General features: G+C 45.3%; 1 protein-coding gene across 6 annotated transcripts in view; it reads left to right on the top strand.

Annotated features, from left to right (window-relative positions):
- ECT2 (epithelial cell transforming 2) overlaps positions 1-13053 on the top strand; it is a 1267500-nt gene that overhangs the window by 439473 nt on the left and 814974 nt on the right. The window lies entirely within an intron of this gene.

Genomic DNA, 13053 nt, shown 5'->3' with positions numbered 1-13053 from the left:
GTCAGCGGTCGTTGGTCTCCGTCGGAGTCCAGACTCCATATCAATCTGTTGGAGCTGAGGGCCGTCAGGCTAGCCCTGAAGGCTTTTCTGCCGACTGTGCAAGGTAAGAGTGTCCTGATCCTGACGGACAACACAGTGGCCATGCACTACCTCAACAAAAAGGGGGGGGGGGCAGGGTCACTTCCTCTGTGCAGGGAGGCGATGCAGCTCGAGTTCTGGGCCACCCAGCAGGTAGTTTCGATCTCGGCAGTTCATCTGGCCGGAGACGAAAACGTGACGGCGGACGCTCTGAGCAGGCAGAGCACGATCTCTCACGAGTGGGAGTTGGCTCAGGAGATTCTCCTGGAGATCTTCGCCCTTTGGGGGACCCCTCAAGTGGATCTCTTCGCCTCCAGTGTCAACCGGAAGTGCGAGAGGTTCTGCTCGCGGGAATTTCCTCCAAAAGGAGCCTTAGGAGACGCGTTCGTGGTGGAGTGGTCGTTCCCGCTGCTGTACGCGTTTCCTCCAGTCCCCGTCATCCCGCAAGTGCTGCGGAGGTTACGGAAGTTCGGTTCCCGGATGATCCTCATTGCTCCGGCGTGGGCTCGGAGGACGTGGTACCCGGACCTTCTCGACTTGTCCATCTGCCCTCTGCGTCGTCTTCCCTACCGAGACGATCTGCTCTCACGGGAGGGGGGGGGTCAGGTTCTCCATCCAGAGGTCAGATCCCTCAACCTTCACGCTTGGCTTCTGAAAGGTTGAGGTATAGGGATTGGGACCTCCCTGAAGACGTGATGGAGGTGTTGCTTTCGGCCCGAAGGCCAGCAACAAAGTCTCTAACGTTGGCGTAAGTTCTGCGACTGGTGCAGAGTTCAGAATGTGGATCCTTTTGCATGTGACATCCCCATGGTTCTGTCCTTTTTACTTTCTTTGGCCCACAGGGGCTTGCAAGTGGGTACCATTAAAGGTTACCTGGCGGCGCTGTCCATCTTTAAGCGCTCGTCTGAAGAGTGTTCTTACTTTAAAATCCCTTTACTTTCACAGTTTCTGAAAGGGCTCACTAATGTGTTCCCTCGTCACCTTTCCTGGTGCCCGGTTGGGATTTAAACCTTGTTCTTAAGTTTCTTATGGGTGCTCCGTTTGAGCCTTTACATTCTTGCCCTTTGAGGCTGTTAACTCTGAAAACTGTGTTTTTGGTTGCGGTTACTTCCGCTCGCAGAGTGAGTTACAGGCACTTTCAGTTAAGCCACCCTTCACTGTTGTCCTTAGAGTTCGTCCTTCTTTTCTTCCGAAGGTAGTGACGAAATTTTATTTGGCCCAGAAAGTTGTTCTTCCGGCATTCTATCCTCCTCCGCATCCCGGTAAGGAAGAGGAGAGGCTCCATAGGCTTGATCCTAGGAGAGCTTTAAGCTTTTATGTTTCACGCATGTCCCGGGTCAGAGTGGAAGATCAACTCTTTATTGGTTACGCTGGAAAGCGTTTGGGGCAAGCTGTGACGAAACAGACTGTCTCGCTGGATTATTTTGGCCATCTCGGAGTGCTACCGCTTGGCGGGTAAGGACCCACCGGCTGGCTTGCGGGCCCATTCTACCAGGGGTATGGCTGCGTCTACTGCCCTGTAAAGGGGTGTTCCTATTCGCAACATCTGTGATGCAGCCACCTGGGCTTCAGTACATACATTTGTACGTCACTATTCCCTCGATTCCATCCGAGCACAGGATCTGGCCTTTGGCAAGGCGGTCCTTTGCTCTGCTATTTGATTGACTATTCTAAATTTTGATTCTAAATTCTTTCCCTCCTCCTTGCTCTGGTACTGCTTTGGGAGTCTGTCATAGATATGGAATACGTCGGAGGACCCAATCCCCTCGAAGAACAAGTTACTTTCTTACCTGGTAACGTTCTTTCGATGGGATGGTCCGACGACGTATTCCATATCGCTCCCGCCCTGCCTTCCCCGCTGCAGAATTTCTTTTGCGATTGCAGCTTACGTTCCGCAAGGCTTTGTGTCTGACTGGCAGTTGACTAGTGTCACAAGTTCTGGGGGAAAAAAAACTACAACTGAGGCTACGGGCGTCGTGCGTCCTACTTATCACATCGGATGACGTCGGACGTCGGAGGAGGCCCTTGACGACGGCGCATCGACGTCATCGACGCAGGATGCAGACGCCAAAAAAAGTTTCCGAAGCAGCACAGCTGTGGTGATTACATGTCATAGATATGGAATACGTCGTCGGACCATCCCATCGAAAGTTACCAGGTAAGAAAGTAACTTGTTTTTTTGGTTGCGGTCACTTCCGCTCGCAGAGTGAGTGAGTTACAGGCACTTTCAGTTAAGCCACCCTTGACTGTGTTTCATAAGGACAGGGTTGTCCTTAGAGTTCGTCCTTCCTTTCTTCCGAAGGTGGTGTTGGAATTTCATTTAGACCAGAAGGTTGTTCTTCCGGCGTTTTATCCTCCTCCTGGTAAGGAAGAGAGGCTCCATAGGCTTGATCCTAGGAGAGCGTTAAGCTTTTATATTTTACGCATGTCCCGGGTCAGTGGACGACCAACTCTTTATTGGTTACGCTGGAAAGTGTTTGGGACAAGCTGTGACGAAACAGACTTTGTCTCGCTGGATTGTTTTGGCTATCTGAGTGTTACCGCTTGGCGGGTAAGGACCCACCGGTCGGCTTGCGGGCCCATTCTACCAGGGGTATGGCTGCCTCTACTGCCCTACAGAGGGGTGTTACTATTCGTAACATCTGTGATGCAGCCACCTGGGCTTCGGTACCTACTTTTGTACGTCACTACTCCCTCGATTCCATCCGTGGGCAGGATCTGGCCTTTGGCAAGGCGGTCCTTTACTCCGCAATTTCATTGGGCATTCTAAATTTGTTTTCTAAATTCTTTTCCCACATCCTTGCATTGGTACTTCTTTGGAAGTCTGTCATAGATATGGAATACGTCGGAGGACCCAATCGCCTCGAAAAATAAATGACTCTTACCTAGTAACCCTCTTTCGATGGGATGGTCCGACGTATTCCATATCGCTCCCTGCCTGCCTTCCCCGCTACTGAATTTCTTATCTGATTGCAGCTTACGTTTCCGCAAGGCTTTTTGTGTCAGACTGGCAGAAGACTGGTGCCACACGTTCTGGGAAAAATCTACAACTGAGGCTACGGGTGCTGTGCGTCCTACTTATAACATCCAGTGACGCCAGCCGTCGAAGGAGGTCCTCGAGGGCGGTGGATCGACGTCATTGACGCAGACGCCGAAGATTTTGCAAAGCAGCACAGCTGTGGTGATTACATGTCATAGATATGAAATACGTCGTCTGACCATCCCATCGAAAGAATGTTACCAGGTAAGAGTAACTTGTTCTTTGGGGCTCCCCCCTGTCCCCCATGACTCTAAAAAGCAGTAACTAATAACATTAATCCCAAAGTTAGGATTTCATTCAACAAGAGCAATAAAGCAGGGTATCGGGTAATATCGCCATATATATGGTCGCCGTAAATAATATCGCCGGGAAAATGTCGTGGCGATATTATTTGGGTGACCATATATATGGGGACAGGGGCAAAAAAAAGAAGTTTGGGGGTTGCGGGGGTGTCCCCCCGCATGTTCCGTGCAATAATGTCGCCACAAAAAACAGCCATTTTTGGGCGATATTTTTGCATGGCGAGATTTTTGTGGCGACATTACATGGAACCGAAAGCAGGTTAGTAACTTCATGTTATACATGTTCCTGCACATGGAGTGATGACATTTGAGGTCAGTAATAACTTATTTGTGACCACCATTGCAATATTGAGTTATAAGGAGGGAAAAGGATCAGAACATACTTTGTTGGATGACTATCGTGATAGTTGGTGGGTTTGCCTGCACTTTCTTTTTTTTGGGGATCTTTCTCGATTACTTAAAGTATTTTTTTTTATTTTTCTTATTGTATGTTGATTTAGCAGTTTACATTGGATACATTATGGCTAATGTTTGTTTTCTTTCCTTTGTAATGTCTGCCCTTTTTTTGTTTTTTAAACAAAACCTTTCACAATGATTACAAAAATGATATAAAGAAGCTATGTACACAAATGGTATTCTACAATATTCATATATTCCAAAAATTATCAATATCACACAATATATTACATTTTATGATAAAATTCCTCTTCTAAAAGTTCATGATTTTTCTTAAATCTAACACAGGCTATGGTCAATGATGTGCTATTCCACATCATTACGTGCACCCAGAAATCTTCACTAAAGCCATACTAGGGTTATGCATGAATTTTTGAAAAGTCTTCTATAATCTGGCATACCCACACAGTAGAAGGTGGTGTTTCAATGATACATGATGGTGTTTTTTTACATAGCCTACATGTACGATTTTCAGTATTTATACCGCAAATAGGGCCTCATTTGAATTTTTAAACATTTAGTTTAGTTTAAACTTTTGTCACAAGTTTGTCATTTCATTTACAACTGCCTTAACATTTCACTACATCGATTCTAAGACTGTCAATTATTTTTTTTTATCACAGTAAGCACATGATCTGTTTAACAGGTTTTTCATTTCCTGATTGCTCCAAAATATTGTCCAGGAAGTTTATTACTGAGCATTTGAATTTATTTGTATCCCTGTAGACAAGAGGGAGGTATCGCTGCTGTAGAGGGGTCTGCTTTGCCACGTCCCAAATGGTTGTCTGAGGCGTGTGCAACTGCTACCCTAGACATTGCCCAGGTTTCTCTGGGGCTTGATGTTAAGAGTGCCAGAGGTAGAGTGGCTAACGATTATAATTGTCATTATCAGTTCACTTGTTTTATCAAAATGGATGGCATCGAATTACTCTAGGAGTCAGGCCCACGCTCTAGCGACACCTAAGGGGTCCCCCTGGGCTTCTCTCAGAACCCCACTAAACCAAATTCACACATCAACCAAATGTAATTTCTCTCATGGAATGTGGCTGGGGTTACATCTGGGTTCGCATGTGTTGAGACCCAATCATTATTTGAAGAGATGGACATTACTTTCCTGCTAGAGAGGTCACAGGTGGAAATTAATGTGGATGGTTACGTCTCGTATGTAGAGCTGGCCCAGAGAAATGAGAGGGATCGGAATTATGGAGGTTTGTGTACTCTGGTTAAATCTAAATTGAAGAGCAAATTGGTGGTACTAGAGTCTCCATCATACCCCTTTATCTTGGTGGTCGGAATTGTTAGACCTGGTGCGCATCACATACTGGTCATCAACTTTTTAGAACAGCCTGCATAGTCAACATAAGATCTGCTTACAAGTCCTTACCTTAGTGTTGGAGGATAATATCCCCAGATCACTCCGAAAAATGTCTGGTACTATGTGGAGACTTTAATGCGAAGTTGGAAGGAGGGCTGGATATTATGGTGGATGGCGAAATGGAGGATGTGGTGGCAGTGATGCCGCCTCCAATTATGGACTCCACATTGTGCACAGAGGGGCACTACCTCGGATTGGGGAATGTGCACTGTAAATGGTTGCCTAGATGGCGACGTTGCTGGCAAGTCAACTTTCTCCTCTACGTTGGGTAGTTCCACCATTGATTACTTTTGTGTCCCAGTGAAGTTCTGGGGTGAATTGACTGGGTTCTAAGTGGTGGATAATATCTGCAATGACCACTTTTCTATTGGGCTTCACATTGGCCTGGGCCGTAGAGATGTCTCACCAGGGCAGGTTTATTTGCTGAAGGTATATTTATCTGCATCTCAATGTAGGTTGTGGTGGAATAATGATAGGAGGGAGGAACTATTGAGAAAGGCTGTTCAATCGAGTCCACTTGAATTGGAGGCTATATTGACGGGAACTGGGAAGCAGAATTCTATTTCAAGGGCGTTTGGGGCGTTATTGTGCAATCTGTCATGAGTGTTTACCCAGGTAGCATGTAGAAGGGAAGCACCAAGGATGGGTTGGTTTGATCAGGAATACACTAGAACAAAGTCCAATTTACTTTCAGTATTGAAAAACCCTCAGGCCTCCAAACAATCTATTTGTACAAGGTCCGTTTTTAAGAAGGCTCTGGCCATGAGAAAACGTTTATAATAAGTCCTGTGAGGGTGCCCCGGCGATGGGGGCCCAACAGAAGGCAAAGCACCGAGTCCGCAGGCACCGGAAGCGCCGAACGGTCAGGCTCTTCAGCTGCCAGGCAGGGCGCACCCTCTCCAGCGCCATCAACCACGAGCCAACGCTCTGGCTCAGGGAAGAGGAAGGCCGAGAACCCGGCGAATCTTCTGGAGAGGCCCCGGTCAAGCTCGAAGGATCCGGCCGAGGGGGAACTTCAGGTGAGAGGCCTTTGGCTCCCGGAGGAGAAACCGCTTCACATCAACATCCTGGAGCTCTGTGCAGTGTTCTTGGCCCTCAGGTCCTTTCTCCCGTCCCTCAAGGGCAAGGTGTTGAGAATCCTCACCGACAACACTACGATGTTCTACATCCGGAAGCAGGGAGGAACCAGATCCCCAGCTTCTCCAAGGAAGCCCAGGATCTGTGGCATTGATCCGTCGCCCAAGGGATGTTTCTGGTGCCCCTTCATCTGGCAGGGATAAAGAACACCATCACCGACTCACTCAGCAGGGAGCTGCAGTCCTGCCACGAGTGGGAACTACGTCAGAATCAAGTGGATCGACTCTTCCGACGATTGGGAAGACTGCAGATCGACCTGTTTGCGGCGGCGACGACGAACTCCAAGTGCCAGAGGTTTGCCAGCAGGTTTCCCCAGCCGAGGAGCATGGGCGATGCCTTCTCGTTCCCCTGGGACGGCCTGTTCCTATATGCGTTCTCTCTGTTGCCGTTGCTGCTCCGACTTGTCAACCAGCTCAAGAGGTCCCGGTGCAGGATGATCCTCATTGCACCGGCGTGGCCAAGGCAGATCTGGTTCCTGGACCTTCTGGACTTGTCAGCGTTCCCACCATTCAAGCTGCCGACGGACGCGGATCTCCTCTCCAGAGAAGGAGGCGCCATAGTTCATCACGACCTGGAGTCTTGCAGGACTGGCTCATGCAGCACTAGAGTTTGGAGGGTACGATATCCCGGCTGACTGCAGAGAGGTCTTTGCAAAGGCCAGGGCGTCCTCAACTCTCAAGTGCTACGGACATAAGTGGAAGAGGTTCTCTGTCTGGTGCCGTGCAATCTACAGATTACGCCCCCTCAATGCCCGGTGTAAATTGAGGATTTCCCCATAGTGGTGTATATGGGGGACGGGAATGTGGTGATCTGAACCTTCTTCACTGCAGTGTCCCATGCTTGCCCCAATGTCGAGGTAACTTTACTGGCATACATTTGGGGAGTTCGATCTTCCTGCTGTTTCCACAGGATTCCCTCTAAATGTCCCACCACCACCGACCTATCCATTGGCCTCCAGGGTTTATTCCCGTCATCCCTCTGCCAATCTCTAAGTATCCTAATTTGCACCGCTATATAATAGTTCCTAAAGTCTGGCACCCCCACGAGAGGTCAGAGTACCCATGAGGGCTGCAGAGATTCTTGGCTGTTTATGGTTCCAAATGAAGCGGCTGGTCGCCTTCCATAGGGACCTGAAGAAGGCCCGGTGGATGCCTACTGGCAAAGCTGCAAATAAGTAGAGCAACTGTGGCAATACCACCATTTTTAAGACGTCCCAGCCGCGAGATTGAGAGCGGCCCCCAATCTATTACATTTGATTTCTTCTTTTCCAGAAGAGGCGGATCATTTGCATGATATATTCCCTCTATAGTTGTGGTTAAGTGCACTCCCAGATATTTGATGCTATCCCTTGCCTGACACTGTTTTAGTGGTGCATACCCCGAGGGCTTTACGTAGGCTTATCTCAGACTATGCTTGTTTCATGGACAGCCTAGATCTGGTGGTCAGTGCCACAACGTCAGCAGTGATGGCCTACCGTAGAGGGAGGTGCACTGTGAAATTCAAGGCAATGTTTTGCAGGGGCGCTTTGATCCCCAGGGTTGATGATTTTGAATACCTGAGGGTCAGGTACTCTTCAATTTTGGCATGAACTCACATGTGGGCAAACGGGTGGCTCATTTTAAGCAGGAATTGGGGGGTGTCACCCAGTCAATGGGTATGTTTAGAGCTAAACCAATTGGGCCTGCAATTCTCTGCTCCGAAATTTGGGGTACACTTAGAATTGGGCTGCAAACGAATTGGATGTGAACTCATTGTGGCCTGTTTTTCATTGGCTCAGGTTATGGGGCAATGAAAGAGCATTCCTTACCCACAAGTGGATTTATTTTATTTATTTTTTGTTTTTGTAAAGCGCACTACAGCCCATAGGCATCGAGGTGCTGTTGCAAGAAGATGTCTGTTACAGGAGTATGCAGGCGTTCTCGTGGGTTACAAGGAGCATGACATGCGCATAATAAAACAGGTGGCAGGTACATGGAAAAAAGCGTGAATCATAACTTATGACAGGTTACATTACATGGGTGATGCGTTACAGAAGAAAGGCGAGGTGCAGATGCCCAGGAGGCCGGTTTATACAAACAGCCATGTTTTAATGGATTTACTGAAGGCTGTGTGCGGGTCAATGCTTCTTAGGTGAGTTGGTAGGGAGTTCCATTGTGAAGCAGCGATGAAGGGAAAGCACAAGCCTCCTGCGCTGGACCGCTGGGTTTTAGGAACAAAGACCATGTTGGACTAGGTGGCTTTTGGAGGTCTGTCAGAGTTGGATTTTTCAAATCTCAGAGATACCGAGGTGCGCTGTTGAGACATGTGTGATGGCGAGGGCTTTGAAGGTGATGTGTTTCTTAATGGGGAGCCAAACGACTAGTCTTCTGGTGGCAGAGAGATGTTCCTTCTTTGAGATACCAGTGGCAGCCTGGAGGGCATTGTTCTGTATGGTTTGACGTTTTTTGACGTTTTTTGGGTACGCCTGCTATTTGATTAACCTCATAATTGCTAAAGACATGGATCGTAAGGCTCCCTGGTTGAGCTATGAATAACGGAACTTAACATACCTCCTTAATGTTATATCTCGAGTGGAGAGGAGTGCTGATCACCCGTTTTTATGATCCTGCAGGGTCAATGAAAGAAAGTCTGGAGTTGTTTAAACTTAAGAATAGAGGGATAATGACCATCTCCTTTGTCATCCTGAAGTATTTATTGTGGGCTCAGTTACCGGTAGAGTGGGGGCATCATAACCAGGGCAAGGTTTGATTGTGTATTATACGTGCGTTTGTGACAGCACGTTCTGGGGAGATTGGTAATCGGTCCTGTCCTTTGTGTGATGCCCCATATGATGATCTCGCCAATTTGATATTTTTTTTATCCGGCCTATGAGAGTGAGGTTCTTTGTTATGCCCTTTGTTGCGCGAACTGGACTTTGTGCAATGTCGACCTGCTCTGACTTTCTTATTATGGGACGATTCTCCATGTGTTTGGTGTGGACTCCTATCTTATTTAAAAACAGCACTTTATATTAGAAAGCGCCTGTTTAGGGAAATGTCATGACATGTGGTTTTGTATGGTTGTTATAGATTGTATGCTATTGTGATTGATCTTTTTTTAAAAAAAGGTTTCTTGGCATCCGTATTATGTATTTTATCCTATGTTTCTTGTGATGTTTTTATCGATAGTTTTGTACATTTCTGAAATAAACATGAGGACTCCATCTCTCCAGGGTTCCCAGTAAATTAGAAAGGAACCTCATAACTGCTTTTGAGGAAAATGGAGATATTTTGTTAGCTAGTGGACTGGCCTAGTGATGACTTATTCTTTAAAAAGTGTATATGCGTTTAACTTTTGTAGTTGTAAACACCAGTCATATGCTTTTAGCTTCAAGATTTTCTTTTGGATTTTCCAGCCACACAGTGATTAGCATCGGTCAGTCAACACTTACATTCCTGCATGTACTTATTTAAGGCTATGCATGATTTTTCCTGATAAATTTTGTTCAAGTCCATATACAGGGCATTGCTAATAGGACTTCATATTTTATTAAATTACATTTATTCCGATTTATTAAGGCACACCAAGATTGAAGCCCCAATTTGTAGCGGATGAACGCTTGTGGTCTAGGTTTGGGCAACCCAAAGGTATTTTTCCATAATACCCCCTTCCATGCGGTCTAAATCAATTAATGATGGCAGGGCAAATAATTAGAGCCCATACATTAGGGAAGGAATCACTTTCCTATAATGGTACTTCCGTGGCGGGAAGAGTGTGAACGCACAGAACCTTGATGTAATCTTATGCATTTATGCCAAAAACGGAACCAGTTTCCTTTTTAACCTAACAGTGGTCATCTTACGGCTTTGTTTAAACTGAATGTCCTATCCCAAGTAGGTTATGTTGGATACCTGTACAATCTTTTCCCTTTCCATATACCAGTACATTTGACCATGTTTTATTAAGACAGCAGATTTTGTAGGGTTAATTTTAAAATAATTTAAATTCGTATACGCTTCCAAAGCAGAGAGGTCACGCTGTAGACCTACTTGCATTTGATCAAACAGCATGATATCCACAAATAACAGCACATTTATCTAGAGATGGCCGAGTTTTGGAGGATACAGGATAATCTCAAGAGATTGATTCAGATCTGAAACATATAAGTTGGTCTGTGCATGCACACAGCCTTGGCAAAAACTTTTAAATGTTGTATTTCTTTAATTAGGGACCCTCCTATGTCCAGTCTAATATGCACACAAGTATCCAGATACAAACTCATTTTTAATTTCAAAAGGCCTTCATGTATGTCCCAAGACCAGAGTTTGTTACATAAACTGTTACAATATGCTTGGTCGAAGGCAAGAGCAAAATCAACAAATGCACTAAATAGCTAGTTATTAATGGTTAAAGGCTGCTTCTGTAGATGCAAGACAAGAAGTGATGTTCCAATTTGGCCACTAAAACCAGTTTGAAATTTAATGGGTTGGCCTTTCCTTTTCTTTTTTTGGCCCATTCTATTTAATTTGCCCAGTAGCATGGCTGCAAATGTTTTGGCTGCAGTCTTGCAGAGCAATAGGACGATAATTGCCTGGACTCGCCCCCATCGCCCTTTTTGAGGATTGGTACAATATGGCCTTTCTTCTGTGCTAGGGATACAACAATCCCTATAAATATTGTCAAATAGCATTTCCAATAATCGTGACCACATGCCCAGATTGGCTTTCAGGACTATATTGGGAAGACCATCATGGCCCATGAACCTTTACACCTATTAATTTCAATTTCTGTCATCAATGAGAATTTATCATCCCTCAATAGGAGGAGGTCTTAGTTAAAAGCTAAATCAGTCAAGGATGGATGTGCCTATTTTTGGGTATAGTGCTCAGCCCAGCATGATTCTTGAATACTGTTGGATATCAACTTGTTAGGACAAATAAATAAGCAGCTAAACATTTGCCAAATGAAATATGTAGATTTTAAATACAAGCTTGATAATAGCTTTTCATTACCCTTTTTATATAGCAATCGCCGTTACATCCTTGCCTAATTAGGGCATTTAGTTTTCCTAATAGTTTCAACCACAAGCAGACGATCACATCTACATTCCATATGAATTGCTATAATCTGCCGCTTATGGTCCTTCCCTAGTGGCCAGTTCAGCGTCGTAAAAATGCTGATTTACAAGATTAACTATAGAAGCAGTACAGTAACTAAACAAGTGATCATAAGCCTGCTTAGTCAGTTGTAGATTGTCAACAGAAATGGAGTCCCAATATAAACATTTTGAAATAGAATTTCGATTTTGTATGATATAAGAATAGATACATTAAATGTATTTATGGTCCTCGGAGACCACACTGCTTTGCACCAGTATTGGGCTCCACTGAAATTGCTCCCCTTTTTCTTCTACAGCCATCCCGTGGCAAACCACAATTTATGGATAAGCTGGCATGATCATTTAACATACTGTTCAACTCTCATTGATACCAAATATGGGAACAAGGACATTGAACAATAAGCATACTCTCTAGTAGAAAATGACGACCCTCTTCATTTAGGCTTGCTAGGAATACCTCCCCTGACATTACCATTAATTCTTTGTAGTCCCCATGATGACATGATTTTCAACCACCTACGACCATAAGCATGATGTACATTTTTACCAAAGTAGTAAAATGGGCTTTACATCAGATTAAATAAATCTGCGTATAAAGCATTTAAATTGCCTGTGAGCAGGATCATATCTGACTTCTGCCTCCTTTGTCACTCCTCTAACAGAACACGTAAAAAAGGAGGTCCTGATTAGAATGTAGGGGGTTCCAATAAATTGTTATCAACAGTATGCTCCACGTTTTCTTTGTATGATCATGTCGGCAGGTTAAGTTTAGCGCCAATAAGCTATCCAGAGGAGATGCCCATTCATTTGCTGTAAAGCCCAAAGTTTTCTTTATACCCATTAAGGAGCGACCTTTCAGACCTTTGTTAGCCTTTTTTAAGAATATGGAATAGCAATCCGCGGATCCCCAAGCCATACTTCCTGTAATAAAAAAATATCATAATTCAATAAAATAGGAAACCTACCTCCAGAGTTAAAAAAAAACTTGTGACCTTTGGAGTTCCAAAAAAGTAAATTTGTCAGGAGGACTAAAGATTAAGGCTTTGGCACAGGGTCCTTGATAGTAGCTAGAGGTTCTGATAGCCAAGACATTCCATAGGGTATTTTCCACCTGATTCCATAACCCCCTATTCTGATATTGTACAACATAAAGAATTTGTGTCCCATCATTTTATTCTCCAGTATGAGGTCTGGCATGGATTCACATGCTCATGAATATTCCCCGTCAGGGTGGGAATCTTCGGTAAAAGAGAAGTATAACTTTCACTAACTGTATTTCTCCACTAAACCAATCGCTGTCCTCTGGGTCATAGTGCCCCCGTCCAATGACAGTCATCTTCCCTAAGCCCTTCCTCTGGCAGCCATCTTCAGATTTTTACTGCACACTTCAGTGTTGGGAGTCCTGGAGTTCCTCTGTGAGCTATTTGTATGTTTTCACCGAAAAGTAAAATTTCTGTTTCCACCACAGCCCGTGTGCTCTTTCTTCATCGGCCAGCAACGAGGACCCGTTGTCGGTGAGGTTTTGCACCCCTCAAGGGTGACTATTCGTGAGTTTCTGCAAGGGCGT

The sequence above is a fragment of the Ambystoma mexicanum genome, chromosome 10 (genome assembly GCF_040938575.1).
Source record: "Ambystoma mexicanum isolate Mex_15411 chromosome 10, UKY_AmexF1_1, whole genome shotgun sequence".
NCBI lineage: Eukaryota > Metazoa > Chordata > Amphibia > Caudata > Ambystomatidae > Ambystoma > Ambystoma mexicanum.
This window is presented reverse-complemented; position numbering and strand designations above follow the sequence as displayed.